Source organism: Drosophila teissieri, unplaced genomic scaffold (genome assembly GCF_016746235.2).
Source record: "Drosophila teissieri strain GT53w unplaced genomic scaffold, Prin_Dtei_1.1 Segkk53_quiver_pilon_scaf, whole genome shotgun sequence".
In the NCBI taxonomy this organism is placed as follows: Eukaryota; Metazoa; Arthropoda; class Insecta; order Diptera; family Drosophilidae; genus Drosophila; species Drosophila teissieri.
This window is the reverse complement of record NW_025225012.1, coordinates 27,456-46,319: the sequence shown is the minus strand read 5'-3', so window position 1 is coordinate 46,319 and position 18,864 is coordinate 27,456. Positions and strand designations below refer to the sequence as shown.

Here is an 18,864-nt window from a genome sequence, read left to right as displayed (position 1 = left end):
CAGCGCGGTTGTCCGTAGGCACGTCTTCACTCGGCGAGAGTTCGATCGCCCCCATGTCGCTCAGGAGCATGTTAAATTGGCCCTCGGTTACCTTGCTTTTAGGGGGGATGTAGGCTGAGGCAATGGTGACTTTGCCTAGTGGGCTGGCTACGTCCACCTTGGCGCACTGCACCCAGTCCTCCTTCAGAGTAGCTTCCCTGCTGTATCTGATGCCCTTTTTGATTAATAAGGCCGCTCCTCCGTGACCTCTTCCACTGGGATGGTTAGCGTGGATGAAGTCGTAGCCCCTTAAATGGATATACGACCTGTTGGTGAAGTGCGTCTCCGATATGAGTAAGATATCTATTGCATTTGTTAGCATGAAGTGTTCCACTTCGAGCCTGTGTCTGACCAGGCCGTTGGCATTCCAGAAGGCTATGTGCAGGCCTACTTGCTGCAGACCTGGGACAGGATGGAAGAAGATCGAAGATCCTCCCAATTTACTATGTTACAAAATACATTGGCATCACATCCATTGTCGTTTATAAAGTAAATTATAAACTTTAAATGGTTTAGAAGCCATACAATGCAAATTGCCCCTTATTTATCATTGCAGTCCAGCACGGATACGACCTTAGAGGCGTTCAGGCATAATCCAACGGACGTAGCGTCATACCACTGTTCGCTCGAACAAGTATTGTGCCATTGGTCCGTACCTGCAGTTCCTCTCGTACTACGCAGGAATGCTGTCGCAACAACGTTTTGTCATTAGTAGGGTAAAACTAACCTGTCTCACGACGGTCTAAACCCAGCTCACGTTCCCTTGCATGGGTGAACAATCCAACGCTTGGTGAATTTTGCTTCACAATGATAGGAAGAGCCGACATCGAAGGATCAAAAAGCGACGTCGCTATGAACGCTTGGCCGCCACAAGCCAGTTATCCCTATGGTAACTTTTCTGACACCTCTTGTTAAAAACTCTTTAAACCAAAAGGATCGATAGGCCGAGCTTTTGCTGTCCCTGTGTGTACTGAACACCGAGATCAAGTCAGCATTTGCCCTTTTGCTCTATGTGTGGTTTCTGTCCGCACTGAGCTGGCCTTGGGACACCTCCGTTATTATTTGAGAGATGTACCGCCCCAGTCAAACTCCCTACCTGGCAATGTCCTTGAACTGGATCATACCTGAGTAATTGGAGTTATACCAAATTTTCAAATCAAAAATACATAAATGCATCGTTTTATTAAAGAATTTGTTTGCGATTATATAACAAGCTCGTGATACTTTGATCAAGAAGCTTGCATCAAAACCCAATACCATAAGATATAATAAATATATCCGTATAATGGCTAGGAAATGATACACGTTCCATTTAATCAAGTAAGTAAGGAAACAATAAGAGTAGTGGTATTTCATTGACGATACCAAACCGAGGTCTAATATCTCACACTTATTCTACACCTCTTAGTCTCCTTACACTGCCAGATTAGAGTCAAGCTCAAAAGGGTTTTCTTTCCCCGCTAATTATTCCAAGCCCGTTCCCTTGGCTGTGGTTTCGCTAGATAGTAGATAGGGACAGTTGGAATCTCGTTAATCCATTCATGCGCGTCACTAATTAGATGACGAGGCATTTGGCTATTTTTGATCGGAAAGGTATGGAAATCTTCGAAAGATACTAGGGCTGCCATCATTTGGTCAGTTTCCTAGCATGCACGATTCATTGCTCTATCTGAACCGAAGTTCCGCAACGCCTACGTACTAAATCCATCCTCATAGCCGTTTTCACCATTATTGTGCGATGTTTATGCCTTTTTGATATTATGCCAAGGCAGCAGGCAGATGTATGTGAACCAAACGTTTTAAGCTACGTCCAATCACGAGAAAACCCGCTAAGGTACATGAACTGTCTAAAACAGCCAAGACTGCCTCTCATAACCTGGACGCTAATGATATGACTATCATATTTGCTGAGGAGACCCTTCGTAATCAATCGTTTTACGGATTGACCACTCCAAATCCCCCTCCAGTTTAGGGTGGCAGAGTGAAACTCGATGTCACCTGCGGCTTTGAATCGGCGACGCAATTCAGTTCGTATGTCCGGTCTGTCGTATCTATTGATTTTGCGCTGATGCGCTTCGTCCATAGAATGTCCGTCTGTCACAACCTGCACGTCAATCACATCAATGTGATTTGGTCGGAGTACCACCAGGTCCGGTTTATTAAGGCCGATTCGCACTGCAGACTTGGTTCGGCAATGACCACGCAGCCTCTCTCCTCAAGTCCCCGCTTGATTCGATTTACTACGCAGTTGTGTCTAGCTACTCGCCTCCCATGCGAACGATAGCATTTTTGCATAATGTGGTTTGTTGTTTCGGGAGCATCACATCCTGCACTACACTGCCTCTCCAATTCGTGCCTTCCCCTCGTAGTGCGAGACTTTGTGGGTAGGGCATTTATCCGCAGCCGAATACCGTCTAAATATTCCTTTCCTGTTAGTAAACGCGTGGGCTGACTAACCCACCCGTGTTGAGGACCATAGTGGCCCGCTTCACGGAGTCCGCCACCATCAACGGAGAGGTACAACCTGTTCGCCCAATACTTTTCTATTGCCGGACGCGATAACAATTCATTTTGTTCAGCTATCAATCTACCTCGGGCCCTTTGTTTTCCGCTTCGATGAAGGAGCTGGCTTCCTCGGATTGTACGAGGTGGGGCCATTTTATGTTGCTCAATCGTCTAAGTCGTAACATTGGTGCTACCCATCTTAGTGATGGAATTCCGAGACCCCCACATTTTGGGGGGGCATGAACGAATGCTATCGGCACATCCGACGGAAGATTTAGCCATCTTCGCACATAGAAACGTATTAGCTTGTCAGTCTTTCGTAAGACGCCTATCGTCACACTCCCAAGGGATAACTTGTGATAGAGTTGTGGGATCAGGACAGTCCGAAGGGCGAACAACCTCTGTTGTGGCTTATGGGGGGCCTCTGACAATCTTTGTAGCTTTGGACCAATGTCCTCTGCCGGATTGCATCGAACCCTCCCACTTGCAGTGAAGTGTATACCGAGATACTTCCACTCGTCAGTACGCTTCAGTGTTGGAATCTCTCTCTCTCTCACGCAGAAGCTCTGTGCCTCTAGCACAGTACACTTCTGTTTCGGCTGGCCCTTAATACCGACAGTAAAGCACTTATCAGCATTAAGTTTAAGGCCGACGATGGATAAAAAGTCCATAGTCTTGTCCAACAAAGTTTGAAGTCCCATCCGAGTTTCCGCAAATAGTACCAAATCATCTGCAAATGCAGCAGCGTTTATCATGGCATTTCCGACCTTGGTACCAATCTCGCTAGGTAGGGCTCTAAGTAACCGGCCGATGACCAAGTTAAATAAAATGGGGGACAAAGGGTCGCCCTGCTTCACTCCTCTAGCAGGCACGAATTCCTCTGAACACCAACCTTCCCCGTTGAGACTGATACCACCGCCCTCGTACGTCTTCTGTACATAGTCAACAAAACCCTTCGGCGCACCATAAGCTCGTAATGTCCCATATATTGCTGCATGTGACAATGAGTCAAATGCTTTGCTAACATCTAAGTTGGCGATGTAGCAAGATTTAAAGTACTTATGGCTATGCCTCAGGACTAAGTCAACTATCGTCGCATTATCGGCGCAACCGTCGGTTGGTAAGAAGCACCGCTGGCGCGGGTCCCAATCGATTGATGAGGTCAATCGGGTTGCCAAGATGGCATTTAGCTGTCTTACCAGGACGGAAGGCACCGATATTGGACGAAAGTCTTGCGGTCGCTTTGCCGTCACCGTCTTCGGGATGAAGATGGTTCTGGCCAGTCGGATAGAGTGAGGTAAGTTACCGCACCATAGAATTAGGTTCATTATGCGTAGCATAATACCTGACGGCACCTCCCTGGCAGTTTTTGGAGTTACCCCGTCAGGCCCCGGAGATGAAGATAATGAAACTCTTGATGCCCTAAGGTCTTGCTCCGTTATTGCAGACCATACCGTCTCAAGCGAGTGATCCGTACGAATCACTTCTCCATTGCAAGAGCTTGGGCTAGGCTGAGTCATTACTTCTCTCCAGTAGGGCTCCATAAATGCTCGGCTTGGCATTACCGACTCATCAGTTCCATTAAGCAGGGACTTAATGCACCTTCCTTTATGCTTATCCCAGTTTCGCTGGACGACAGCGTACTGCTGCCTTCTGCTTTCCCTCCTATTCCGAGGTCTCCGAGGAGGTCTCGTCAGCGTGTGTCGTACACCCTGTACCGGAAAAATTCCCTGGAGGTAGAGCGATAAGCATTGGAGAGTGGTTTCCTTTCCCTCAAATTCCGCCCTATCAATGATAGTTTGTAATTCTTGGGCTCTCCATTTGGAAGGGCATACTACGGGGCTATACCCACGCAGCGTCCGCAAAATTTCCCTGTTCGACTGTTCGAGCGGAGTGATTGGAGATGCTTCTGACGTTGGTACTTGGTGGTCTTGCTCACTTCTACTAGGGCGGCGCCTTATGGTTAGATTAGCAACTTCTGGGGCGAGAGCGGATTGCCCTCTTATCTGCTCTATTTTCTCCTTATAATCGCCCCTCTGTCTCAGCTTTTTAATGGCTTCGACGCTACGGTTTGCAAAATACACCGCTAGTTGCTTGTTTATGTGTTTAAAACCATTTGCCATGAGCTCAACCTCCTTTCTCGCCATCATCCACTTCTCTTCCTCACTCCACCTTGCTTTTATATCGACACGTCGACGTTCTTCATCAAGTTCGTCTGGGTGCCGAGATCGCATGTGAACACCGAGTCCTCTCTTACTGTTAAAGGACCGGTCACATACTGTGCAGGGAACCCTTGATAGAGTAGCCGCTGCGTTTGGTTCATATTGGTCCTCCGGGACGTGATCCACGGAGGGTCGTGTCGTCAACAGATCATTAGTAAATATCCGAGGCTCGTTTTGTAAATTTGTGGTACCAATATGATTATCTTTCGTCAGGGGAACCAACCCTTTCGGAAAGACTCGCCGCTCAAATTAGCTGCTAAACAAGTTTAACATTACCGGGAAACACCACGAGGAGGTTTTGAGTCGACTTGAGTAAAGGCAAGACTTATGAGTTGCAGAGTATAAAAATACTCCCCCTCTACTCACCTTTACCCCATGTTCCCCGAAAAGAGAGTCATAGTTACTCCCGCCGTTGACCCGCGCTTACTTGAATTTCTTCACTTTGACATTCAGAGCACTGGGCAGAAATCACATTGTGTCAACACCCGCTAGGGCCATCGCAATGCTTTGTTTTAATTAGACAGTCGGATTCCCCAAGTCCGTGCCAGTTCTGAATTGATTGTTAATTGATAATCGTTATAATTAATAAGAACTAATTGGTTTAACCCAAATAGTATTCTTAAAAATTTTAGCAAGAAAGTTCCACAATTGGCTACGTAACTAAACTATCCGGGGAACAAGAAACTAACATAAATGCTAGAAACTCTATTTACCCAGAACGAGCACATAAACCATGTTATTGTTTCCCAATCAAGCCCGACTATCTCAATCTTCAGAGCCAATCCTTATCCCGAAGTTACGGATCTAATTTGCCGACTTCCCTTACCTACATTATTCTATCGACTAGAGACTCTTCACCTTGGAGACCAGCTGCGGATATTGGTACGGCCTGTTGAGAAGTTTGCGTGTCCCCACCATAAATTTTCAAGGTCCGAGGAGAAAATATCGACACAACAGTATATGTCATGCTCTTCTAGCCCATCTACCATATCTCTCTGCGAAAGACTTCCATGGTAGTACGGCTATAAAACAGAAAAGAAAACTCTTCCGATATCTCTCGACGGCTTCTTTATGGTCGTTCCTGTTGCCAGGATGAGCACGAGGCCCATATTTAATAACAAACGGATACTCAACAGGTTACGGAATTGGAACCGTATTCTCTTTCGTTCAAAATTATTCAAGTGTATTATATTCGCTTTTTGTATGTAGTTTGGCATTTTTGTTTTACTTGAAAATTTTCGGCTTTCGCCTTGAACTTAGGACCGACTAACTCGTGATCAACCACTGTTCAATCGAAACCCTTCTCCACTTCAGTCCTCCAAGGTCTCATTCGATTATTTGCTACTACCACCAAGATCTGTACCAATGGCAGCTCCATGCAGGCTTACGCCAAACACTTCTACGCATACCATTGTACCTTCCTATTCACTAAAGTTTCAAAATTTATATCACAAGTAATATAAATCATCTACTTTAGCGGTAATGTATAGGTATACAACTTAAGCGCCATCCATTTTAAGGGCTAGTTGCTTCGGCAGGTGAGTTGTTACACACTCCTTAGCGGATTTCGACTTCCATGATCACCGTCCTGCTGTTTTAAGCAACCAACGCCTTTCATGGTATCTGCATGAGTTGTTAATTTGGGCACCGTAACATTACGTTTGGTTCATCCCACAGCGCCAGTTCTGCTTACCAAAAGTGGCCCACTGGGCACATTATATCATAACCTTGAACTTCATATCAAGAAAGTTAAGGTTCTTACCCATTTAAAGTTTGAGAATAGGTTAAGATCGTTTCGACCCTAAGGCCTCTAATCATTCGCTTTACCAGATAAGATTATTTTATATAATATTAAAATGCACCAGCTATCCTGAGGGAAACTTCGGAAGGAACCAGCTACTAGATGGTTCGATTGGTCTTTCGCCCCTATCCAATTTCCAATCAAACTGTGTTTACAAAAAAAAATGCATTTTTTTTAAATTTTTTTCCAATTTTTGATGATGATTTGATTTTGTCCGAAAATCGATTTTCTTTTTTTTTGCGATTTAAATATTAGTATTTTGACCAGAACATTTGAAATATGGGTCCAAATATGGAATGTCATATCTCGTTGAATTCGTAATTAAATTTCCAATCGAACTGTGCTTACAAAAAAAATTAATTTTTATTTTAATTTTTTCCAATTTTTGATAATGATTTTTGGATTTTGTCCGAAAATCGATTTTCTGTTTTTTTGCGATTTAAATATCAGTATTTTGATAAGAACATTCGAAATATGGGTCCAAATATGGAATGTTATATCTCGTTGAATTCGTAATTAAATTTCCAATCAAACTGTGTTTACCAAAAAAAAATGCATTTTTTTTAAATTTTTTTCCAATTTTTGATGATGATTTTTGGATTTTGTCCGAAAATCGATTTTCTGTTTTTTTGCGATTTAAATATCAGTATTTTGACCAGAACATTTGAAATATGGGTCCAAATATGGAATGGCATATCTCGTTGAATTCGTAATTAAATTTCCAATCAAAATGCATTTTTTCAAAATTTTTTTCCAATTTTTGATGATGATTTTTGGATTTTGTCCGAAAATCGATTTTCTGTTTTTTTGCGATTTAAATATTAGTATTTTGACCAGAACATTTGAAATATGGGTCCAAATATGGAATGTTATATCTCGTTAAATTCGTAATTAAATTCCCAATCAAACTGTGTTTACCAAAAAAAAAGCATTTTTTCTAAATTTTTTTCCAATTTTTGATGATGATTTTTGGATTTTGTCCGAAAATCGATTTTCTGTTTTTTTGCGATTTAAATATTAGTATTTTGACCAGAACATTTGAAATATGGGTCCAAATATGGAATGTCATATCTCGTTGAATTCGTAATTAAATTTCCAATCGAACTGTGCTTACAAAAAAAAAAGAATTTTTTTTTAATTTTTTCCTATTTTTGATAATGATTGTTGGATTTTGTCCGAAAATCGATTTTCTGTTTTTTTGCGATTTAAATATCAGTATTTTGATCAGAACATTCGAAATATGGGTCCAAATATGAAATGTCATATCTCGTTGAATTCGTAATTAAATTCCCAATCAAACTGTGTCTACCAAAAAAAATGCATTTTTTAAAAATTTTTTTCCAATTTTTGATGATGATTTTTGGATTTTGTCCGAAAATCGATTTTCTGTTTTTTTGCGATTTAAATATCAGTATTTTGATCAGAACATTTGAAATATGGGTCCAAATATGGAATGTCATATCTCGTTGAATTCGTAATTAAATTTCCAATCAAACTGTGTTTACCAAAAAAAATGCATTTTTTTTAAATTTTTTTCCAATTTTTGATGATGATTTTTGGATTTTGTCCGAAAATCGATTTTCTGTTTTTTTGCGATTTAAATATCAGTATTTTGACCAGAACATTTGAAATATGGGTCCAAATATGGAATGTCATATCTCGTTGAATTCGTAATTAAATTTCCAATCGAACTGTGCTTACAAAAAAAAAAGAATTTTTGATGATGATTTTTGGATTTTGTCCGAAAATCGATTTTCTGTTTTTTTGCGATTTAAATATCAGTATTTTGATCAGAACATTCGAAATATGGGTCCAAATATGGAATGTCATATCTCGTTGAATTCGTAATTAAATTTCCAATCAAACTGTGTTTCCAAAAAAAATGCATTTTTTTAAATTTTTTTCCAATTTTTGATGATGATTTTTGGATTTTGTCCGAAAATCGATTTTCTGTTTTTTTGCGATTTAAATATCAGTATTTTGATCAGAACATTTGAAATATGGGTCCAAATATGGAATGTCATATCTCGTTGAATTCGTAATTAAATTTCCAATCAAACTGTGTTACAAAAAAAATGAATTTTTTTTTAATTTTTTCCAATTTTTGATGATGATTTTTGGATTTTGTCCGAAAATCGATTTTCTGTTTTTTTGCGATTTAAATATCAGTATTTTGATCAGAACATTTGAAATATGGGTCCAAATATGGAATGTCATATCTCGTTGAATTCGTAATTAAATTTCCAATCAAACTGTGTTTACCAAAAAAAAAGCATTTTTTTAAAATTTTTTTCCAATTTTTGATGATGATTTTTGGATTTTGTCCGAAAATCGATTTTCTGTTTTTTTGCGATTTAAATATCAGTATTTTGATCAGAACATTTGAAATATGGGTCCAAATATGGAATGTCATATCTCGTTGAATTCGTAATTAAATTTCCAATCAAACTGTGTTTACAAAAAAAAAAATTTTTTTTTTTTAATTTTTTCCAATTTATGATGATGATTTTTGAATTTTGTCCGAAAATCGATTTTCTGTTCTTTTGCGATTTAAATATCAGTATTTTGATCAGAACATTTAAAATATGGGTCCAAATATGGAATGTCATATCTCGTGGAATTCGTAATTAAATTTCCAATCAAACTGTGTTACAAAAAAAATGAATTTGTTTTTTAATTTTTTCCAATTTTTGATGATGATTTTTGGATTTTGTCCGAAAATCGATTTTCTGTTTTTTTGCGATTTAAATATCAGTATTTTGATAGAACATTTGAAATATGGGTCCAAATATGGAATGTCATATCTCGTTGAATTCGTAATTAAATTTCCAATCAAACTATGTTTACCAAAAAAAATGCATTTTTTTTAAAGTTTTTTTCAATTTTTGATGATGATTTTTGGATTTTGTCCGAAAATCGATTTTCTGTTTTTTTGCGATTTAAATATCAGTATTTTGATCAGAACATTTAAATTATGGGTCCAAATATGGAATGTCATATCTCGTGGAATTCGTAATTAAATTTCCAATCGAACTGTGCTTACAAAAAAAATGAATTTTTAAAAAATTTTTTTCCAATATTTGATGATGATTTTTGGATTTTGTCCGAAAATTGATTTTCTGTTTTTTTGCGATATTTAACAGTATTTTGATCAGAACATTTGAAATATGGGTCCAAATATGGAATGTCATATCTCGTTGAATTCGTAATTAAATTTCCAATCAAACTGTGTTTACCAAAAAAATGCATTTTTTTTAACATTTTTTTCCGATTTTTGATGATGATTTTTGGATTTTGTCCGAAAATCGATTTTCTGTTTTTTTGCGATTTAAATATCAGTATTTTGATCAGAACATTTGAAATATGGGTCCAAATATGGAATGTCATATCTCGTTGAATTCGTAATTAAATTTCCAATCAAACTGTGTTTACCAAAAAAAATGAATTTTTTTTAAATTTTTTCCAATTTTTGATGATGATTTTTGGATTTTGTCCGAAAATCGATTTTCTGTTTTTTTGCGATTTAAATATCAGTATTTTGATCAGAACATTTGAAATATGGGTCCAAATATGGAATGTCATATCTCGTTGAATTCGTAATTAAATTTCCAATCGAACTGTGCTTACAAAAAAAATGAATTTGTTTTTTAATTTTTTCCAATTTTTGATGATGATTTTTGGATTTTGTCCGAAAATCGATTTTCTGTTTTTTTGCGATTTAAATATCAGTATTTTGATCAGAACATTGAAATATGGGTCCAAATATGGAATGTCATATCTCGTTGAATTCGTAATTAAATTTCCAATCAACTGTGCTTACCAAAAAAAATGCATTTTTTTAATTTTTTCCAATTTTTGATGATGATTTTTGGATTTTGTCCGAAAATCGATTTTCTGTTTTTTTGCGATTTAAATATCAGTATTTTGATCAGAACATTTGAAATATGGGTCCAAATATGGAATGTCATATCTCGTTGAATTCGTAATTAAATTTCCAATCAAACTGTGTTTACCAAAAAAAAATTGCATTTTTTTTTAAATTTTTTCCAATTTTTGATGATGATTTTTGGATTTTGTCCGAAAATCGATTTTCTGTTTTTTTGCGATTTAAATATCAGTATTTTGATCAGAACATTTGAAATATGGGTCCAAATATGGAATGTCATATCTCGTTGAATTCGTAATTAAATTTCCAATCAAACTGTGTTTACCAAAAAAAATGCATTTTTTTAAATTTTTTCCAATTTTTGATGATGATTTTTGGATTTTGTCCGAAAATCGATTTTCTGTTTTTTTGCGATTTAAATATCAGTATTTTGATCAGAACATTTGAAATATGGGTCCAAATATGGAATGTCATATCTCAATTCGTAATTAAATTTCCAATCAACTGTGCTTACAAAAAAAATGAATTTTTTTTAATTTTTTCCAATTTTTGATGATGATTTTTGGATTTTGTCCGAAAATCGATTTTCTGTTTTTTTGCGATTTAAATATCAGTATTTTGATCAGAACATTGAAATATGGGTCCAAATATGGAATGTCATATCTCGTTGAATTCGTAATTAAATTTCCAATCAAACTGTGTTTACCAAAAAAAATGATTTTTTTAAATTTTTTCCAATTTTTGATGATGATTTTTGGATTTTGTCCGAAAATCGATTTTCTGTTTTTTTGCGATTTAAATATCAGTATTTTGATCAGAACATTTGAAATATGGGTCCAAATATGGAATGTCATATCTCGTTGAATTCGTAATTAAATTTCCAATCAACTGTGTTACAAAAAAAATGAATTTTTTTTAATTTTTTCCAATTTTTGATGATGATTTTTGGATTTTGTCCGAAAATCGATTTTCTGTTTTTTTGCGATTTAAATATCAGTATTTTGATCAGAACATTTGAAATATGGGTCCAAATATGGAATGTCATATCTCGTTGAATTCGTAATTAAATTTCCAATCAAACTGTGTTACAAAAAAAATGATTTTTTTTAATTTTTTCCAATTTTTGATGATGATTTTTGGATTTTGTCCGAAAATCGATTTTCTGTTTTTTTGCGATTTAAATATCAGTATTTTGATCAGAACATTTGAAATATGGGTCCAAATATGGAATGTCATATCTCGTTGAATTCGTAATTAAATTTCCAATCAAACTGTGTTTACAAAAAAAATGCATTTTTTTTAAATTTTTTCCAATTTTGATGATGATTTTTGGATTTTGTCCGAAAATCGATTTTCTGTTTTTTGCGATTTAAATATCAGTATTTTGATCAGAACATTTGAAATATGGGTCCAAATATGGAATGTCATATCTCGTTGAATTCGTAATTAAATTTCCAATCAAACTGTGTTACCAAAAAAAATGATTTTTTTAAATTTTTTCCAATTTTTGATGATGATTTTTGGATTTTGTCCGAAAATCGATTTTCTGTTTTTTTGCGATTTAAATATCAGTATTTTGATCAGAACATTTGAAATATGGGTCCAAATATGGAATGTCATATCTCGTTGAATTCGTAATTAAATTTCCAATCAACTGTGTTTACAAAAAAAATGAATTATTTTTTAATTTTTTCCAATTTTTGATGATGATTTTTGGATTTTGTCCGAAAATCGATTTTCTGTTTTTTTGCGATTTAAATATCAGTATTTTGATCAGAACATTTGAAATATGGGCCCAAATATGGAATGTCATATCTCGTTGAATTCGTAATTAAATTTCCAATCGAACTGTGCTTACAAAAAAATGAATTTGTTTTTTAATTTTTTCCAATTTTTGATGATGATTTTTGGATTTTGTCCGAAAATCGATTTTCTGTTTTTTGCGATTTAAATATCAGTATTTTGATAAGAACATTCGAAATATGGGTCCAAATATGGAATGTCATATCTCGTTGAATTCGTAATTAAATTTCCAATCAAACTGTGTTACAAAAAAAATGATTTTTTTTAATTTTTTCCAATTTTTGATGATGATTTTTGGATTTTGTCCGAAAATCGATTTTCTGTTTTTTTGCGATTTAAATATCAGTATTTTGATCAGAACATTGAAATATGGGTCCAAATATGGAATGTCATATCTCGTTGAATTCGTAATTAAATTTCCAATCAAACTGTGTTTACCAAAAAAAATGCATTTTTTTAAATTTTTTCCAATTTTTGATGATGATTTTTGGATTTTGTCCGAAAATCGATTTTCTGTTTTTTTGCGATTTAAATATCAGTATTTTGATCAGAACATTTGAAATATGGGTCCAAATATGGAATGTCATATCTCGTTGAATTCGTAATTAAATTTCCAATCGAACTGTGTTACAAAAAAAATGATTTTTTTTAATTTTTTCCAATTTTTGATGATGATTTTTGGATTTTGTCCGAAAATCGATTTTCTGTTTTTTTGCGATTTAAATATCAGTATTTTGATCAGAACATTGAAATATGGGTCCAAATATGGAATGTCATATCTCGTTGAATTCGTAATTAAATTTCCAATCAACTGTGCTTACAAAAAAAATGATTTTTTTTTAATTTTTTCCAATTTTTGATGATGATTTTTGGATTTTGTCCGAAAATCGATTTTCTGTTTTTTTGCGATTTAAATATCAGTATTTTGATCAGAACATTTGAAATATGGGTCCAAATATGGAATGTCATATCTCGTTGAATTCGTAATTAAATTTCCAATCAAACTGTGTTTACAAAAAAAATGATTTTTTTTAAATTTTTTCCAATTTTTGATGATGATTTTTGGATTTTGTCCGAAAATCGATTTTCTGTTTTTTTGCGATTTAAATATCAGTATTTTGATCAGAACATTTGAAATATGGGTCCAAATATGGAATGTCATATCTCGTTGAATTCGTAATTAAATTTCCAATCAACTGTGTTACCAAAAAAAATGATTTTTTTTTAATTTTTTCCAATTTTTGATGATGATTTTTGGATTTTGTCCGAAAATCGATTTTCTGTTTTTTTGCGATTTAAATATCAGTATTTTGATCAGAACATTTGAAATATGGGTCCAAATATGGAATGTCATATCTCGTTGAATTCGTAATTAAATTTCCAATCAACTGTGTTACAAAAAAAATGAATTTTTTTTTAATTTTTTCCAATTTTTGATGATGATTTTTGGATTTTGTCCGAAAATCGATTTTCTGTTTTTTTGCGATTTAAATATCAGTATTTTGATCAGAACATTGAAATATGGGTCCAAATATGGAATGTCATATCTCGTTGAATTCGTAATTAAATTTCCAATCAAACTGTGTTTACAAAAAAAATGAATTTTTTTTTAATTTTTTCCAATTTTTGATGATGATTTTTGGATTTTGTCCGAAAATCGATTTTCTGTTTTTTGCGATTTAAATATCAGTATTTTGATCAGAACATTCGAAATATGGGTCCAAATATGGAATGTCATATCTCGTTGAATTCGTAATTAAATTTCCAATCAAACTGTGTTACAAAAAAAATGATTTTTTTAAATTTTTTCCAATTTTTGATGATGATTTTGGATTTTGTCCGAAAATCGATTTTCTGTTTTTTTGCGATTTAAATATCAGTATTTTGATCAGAACATTTGAAATATGGGTCCAAATATGGAATGTCATATCTCGTTGAATTCGTAATTAAATTTCCAATCAAACTGTGTTTACAAAAAAAATGATTTTTTTAATTTTTTCCAATTTTTGATGATGATTTTTGGATTTTGTCCGAAAATCGATTTTCTGTTTTTTTGCGATTTAAATATCAGTATTTTGATCAGAACATTGAAATATGGGTCCAAATATGGAATGTCATATCTCGTTGAATTCGTAATTAAATTTCCAATCAACTGTGTTTACCAAAAAAAATGATTTTTTTTAATTTTTTTCCAATTTTTGATGATGATTTTTGGATTTTGTCCGAAAATCGATTTTCTGTTTTTTTGCGATTTAAATATCAGTATTTTGATCAGAACATTTGAAATATGGGTCCAAATATGGAATGTCATATCTCGTTGAATTCGTAATTAAATTTCCAATCAACTGTGTTTACAAAAAAAAATGATTTTTTTAAATTTTTTCCAATTTTTGATGATGATTTTTGGATTTTGTCCGAAAATCGATTTTCTGTTTTTTTGCGATTTAAATATCAGTATTTTGATCAGAACATTGAAATATGGGTCCAAATATGGAATGTCATATCTCGTTGAATTCGTAATTAAATTTCCAATCGAACTGTGCTTACAAAAAAAATGATTTTTTTTAATTTTTTCCAATTTTTGATTATGATTTTTGGATTTTGTCCGAAAATCGATTTTCTGTTTTTTTGCGATTTAAATATCAGTATTTTGATCAGAACATTTGAAATATGGGTCCAAATATGGAATGTCATATCTCGTTGAATTCGTAATTAAATTTCCAATCAAACTGTGTTTACCAAAAAAAAATTGCATTTTTTTTAAATTTTTTCCAATTTTTGATGATGATTTTTGGATTTTGTCCGAAAATCGATTTTCTGTTTTTTTTGCGATTTAAATATCAGTATTTTGATCAGAACATTTGAAACATGGGTCCAAATATGGAATGTCATATCTCGTTGAATTCGTAATTAAATTTCCAATCAAACTGTGCTTACAAAAAAAATGATTTTTTTTAATTTTTTCCAATTTTTGATGATGATTTTTGGATTTTGTCCGAAAATCGATTTTCTGTTTTTTTGCGATTTAAATATCAGTATTTTGATCAGAACATTTGAAATATGGGTCCAAATATGGAATGTCATATCTCGTTGAATTCGTAATTAAATTTCCAATCGAACTGTGCTTACAAAAAAAAAGAATTTTTTTTTAATTTTTTCCAATTTTTGATGATGATTTTTGGATTTTGTCCGAAAATCGATTTTCTGTTTTTTTGCGATTTAAATATCAGTATTTTGATCAGAACATTTGAAATATGGGTCCAAATATGGAATGTCATATCTCGTTGAATTCGTAATTAAATTTCCAATCAAACTGTGTTTACCAAAAAAAATGAATTTTTTTTTTAATTTTTTCCAATTTTTGATGATGATTTTTGGATTTTGTCCGAAAATCGATTTTCTGTTTTTTTGCGATTTAAATATCAGTATTTTGATCAGAACATTTGAAATATGGGTCCAAATATGGAATGTCATATCTCGTTGAATTCGTAATTAAATTTCCAATCGAACTGTGCTTACAAAAAAAAACAATTTTTTTTTAAATTTTTTCCAATTTTTGATGATGATTTTTGGATTTTGTCCGAAAATCGATTTTCTGTTTTTTTGCGATTTAAATATCAGTATTTTGATCAGAACATTTGAAATATGGGTCCAAATATGGAATGTCATATCTCGTTGAATTCGTAATTAAATTTCCAATCAAACTGTGCTTACAAAAAAAATTAATTTTTTTTTTTAATTTTTTCCAATTTTTGATGATGATTTTTGGATTTTGTCCGAAAATCGATTTTCTGTTTTTTTGCGATTTAAATATCAGTATTTTGATCAGAACATTTGAAATATGGGTCCAAATATGGAATGTCATATCTCGTTGAATTCGTAATTAAATTTCCAATCAAACTGTGTTACAAAAAAAAAAGATTTTTTTTTTTAATTTTTTCCAATTTTTGATGATGATTTTGGATTTTGTCCGAAAATCGATTTTCTGTTTTTTTGCGATTTAAATATCAGTATTTTGATCAGAACATTTGAAATATGGGTCCAAATATGGAATGTCATATCTCGTTGAATTCGTAATTAAATTTCCAATCAACTGTGTTACAAAAAAAAATGAATTTTTTTTTAATTTTTTCCAATTTTTGATGATGATTTTTGGATTTTGTCCGAAAATCGATTTTCTGTTTTTTTGCGATTTAAATATCAGTATTTTGATCAGAACATTTGAAATATGGGTCCAAATATGGAATGTCATATCTCGTTGAATTCGTAATTAAATTTCCAATCAAACTGTGTTTACCAAAAAAAATGAATTTTTTTTAATTTTTTCCAATTTTTGATGATGATTTTTGGATTTTGTCCGAAAATCGATTTTCTGTTTTTTTGCGATTTAAATATCAGTATTTTGATCAGAACATTTGAAATATGGGTCCAAATATGGAATGTCATATCTCGTTGAATTCGTAATTAAATTTCCAATCAAACTGTGTTTACCAAAAAAAATGAATTTTTTTTAATTTTTTCCAATTTTTGATGATGATTTTTGGATTTTGTCCGAAAATCGATTTTCTGTTTTTTTGCGATTTAAATTTCAGTATTTTGATCAGAACATTTGAAATATGGGTCCAAATATGGAATGTCATATCTCGTTGAATTCGTAATTAAATTTCCAATCGAACTGTGCTTACAAAAAAAATGATTTTTTTTTAATTTTTCCAATTTTTGATGATGATTTTTGGATTTTGTCCGAAAATCGATTTTCTGTTTTTTTGCGATTTAAATATCAGTATTTTGATCAGAACATTTGAAATATGGGTCCAAATATGGAATGTCATATCTCGTTGAATTCGTAATTAAATTTCCAATCAACTGTGTTTACAAAAAAAATGATTTTTTTTAATTTTTTCCAATTTTTGATGATGATTTTTGGATTTTGTCCGAAAATCGATTTTCTGTTTTTTTGCGATTTAAATATCAGTATTTTGATCAGAACATTGAAATATGGTCCAAATATGGAATGTCATATCTCGTTGAATTCGTAATTAAATTTCCAATCAACTGTGTTACAAAAAAATGATTTTTTTTAATTTTTTCCAATTTTTGATGATGATTTTTGGATTTTGTCCGAAATCGATTTTCTGTTTTTTTGCGATTTAAATATCAGTATTTTGATCAGAACATTCGAAATATGGGTCCAAATATGGAATGTCATATCTCGTCGAATTCGTAATTAAATTTCCAATCGAACTGTGCTTACAAAAAAAATGATTTTTTTTTTAATTTTTTCCAATTTTTGATGATGATTTTTGGATTTTGTCCGAAAATCGATTTTCTGTTTTTTTGCGATTTAAATATTAGTATTTTGATCAGAACATTTGAAATATGGGTCCAAATATGGAATGTCATATCTCGTTGAATTCGTAATTAAATTTCCAATCAAACTGTGTTTACCAAAAAAAATGATTTTTTTTAATTTTTTCCAATTTTTGATGATGATTTTTGGATTTTGTCCGAAAATCGATTTTCTGTTTTTTTGCGATTTAAATATCAGTATTTTGATCAGAACATTCGAAATATGGGTCCAAATATGGAATGTCATATCTCGTTGAATTCGTAATTAAATTTCCAATCAAACTGTGTTTACCAAAAAAAATGATTTTTTTTTTTATTTTTTCCAATTTTTGATGATGATTTTTGGATTTGTCCGAAAATCGATTTTCTGTTTTTTTGCGATTTAAATATCAGTATTTTGATCAGAACATTTGAAATATGGGTCCAAATATGGAATGTCATATCTCGTTGAATTCGTAATTAAATTTCCAATCAACTGTGTTTACAAAAAAAATGATTTTTTTTTAATTTTTTCCAATTTTTGATGATGATTTTTGGATTTTGTCCGAAAATCGATTTTCTGTTTTTTTGCGATTTAAATATCAGTATTTTGATCAGAACATTTGAAATATGGGTCCAAATATGGAATGTCATATCTCGTTGAATTCGTAATTAAATTTCCAATCAAACTGTGTTTACCAAAAAAAATGATTTTTTTTATTTTTTCAATTTTTGATGATGATTTTTGGATTTTGTCCGAAAATCGATTTTCTGTTTTTTTGCGATTTAAATATCAGTATTTTGATCAGAACATTTGAAATATGGGTCCAAATATGGAATGTCATATCTCGTTGAATTCGTAATTAAATTTCCAATCGAACTGTGCTTACAAAAAAAATGAATTTTTTTTAATTTTTTCCAATTTTTGATGATGATTTTTGGATTTGTCCGAAAATCGATTTTCTTTTTTTTGCGATTTAAATATCAGTATTTTGATCAGAACATTCGAAATATGGGTCCAAATATGGAATGTCATATCTCGTTGCATTTTTTTTTTTTAATTTTTTTCCAATTTTTGATGATGAAAATCGATTTTCTGTTTTTTTGCGATTTAAATATCAGTATTTTGACCAGAACATTTGAAATATGGGTCCAAATATGGAATGTCATATCTCGTTGAATTCGTAATTAAATTTCCAATCGAACTGTGCTTACAAAAAAAATGATTTTTTTTTAATTTTTTTCAATTTTTGATGATGATTTTTGGATTTTGTCCGAAA

At 32.7% G+C, this 18,864-nt stretch overlaps 1 pseudogene; it reads right to left on the bottom strand.

Moving 5' to 3' along the window:
* Positions 1-439: 439 nt before the first annotated feature.
* Positions 440-7,283, bottom strand: LOC122625671 (annotated as a pseudogene).
* Between the last annotated feature and the right edge of the window lie 11,581 nt (positions 7,284-18,864).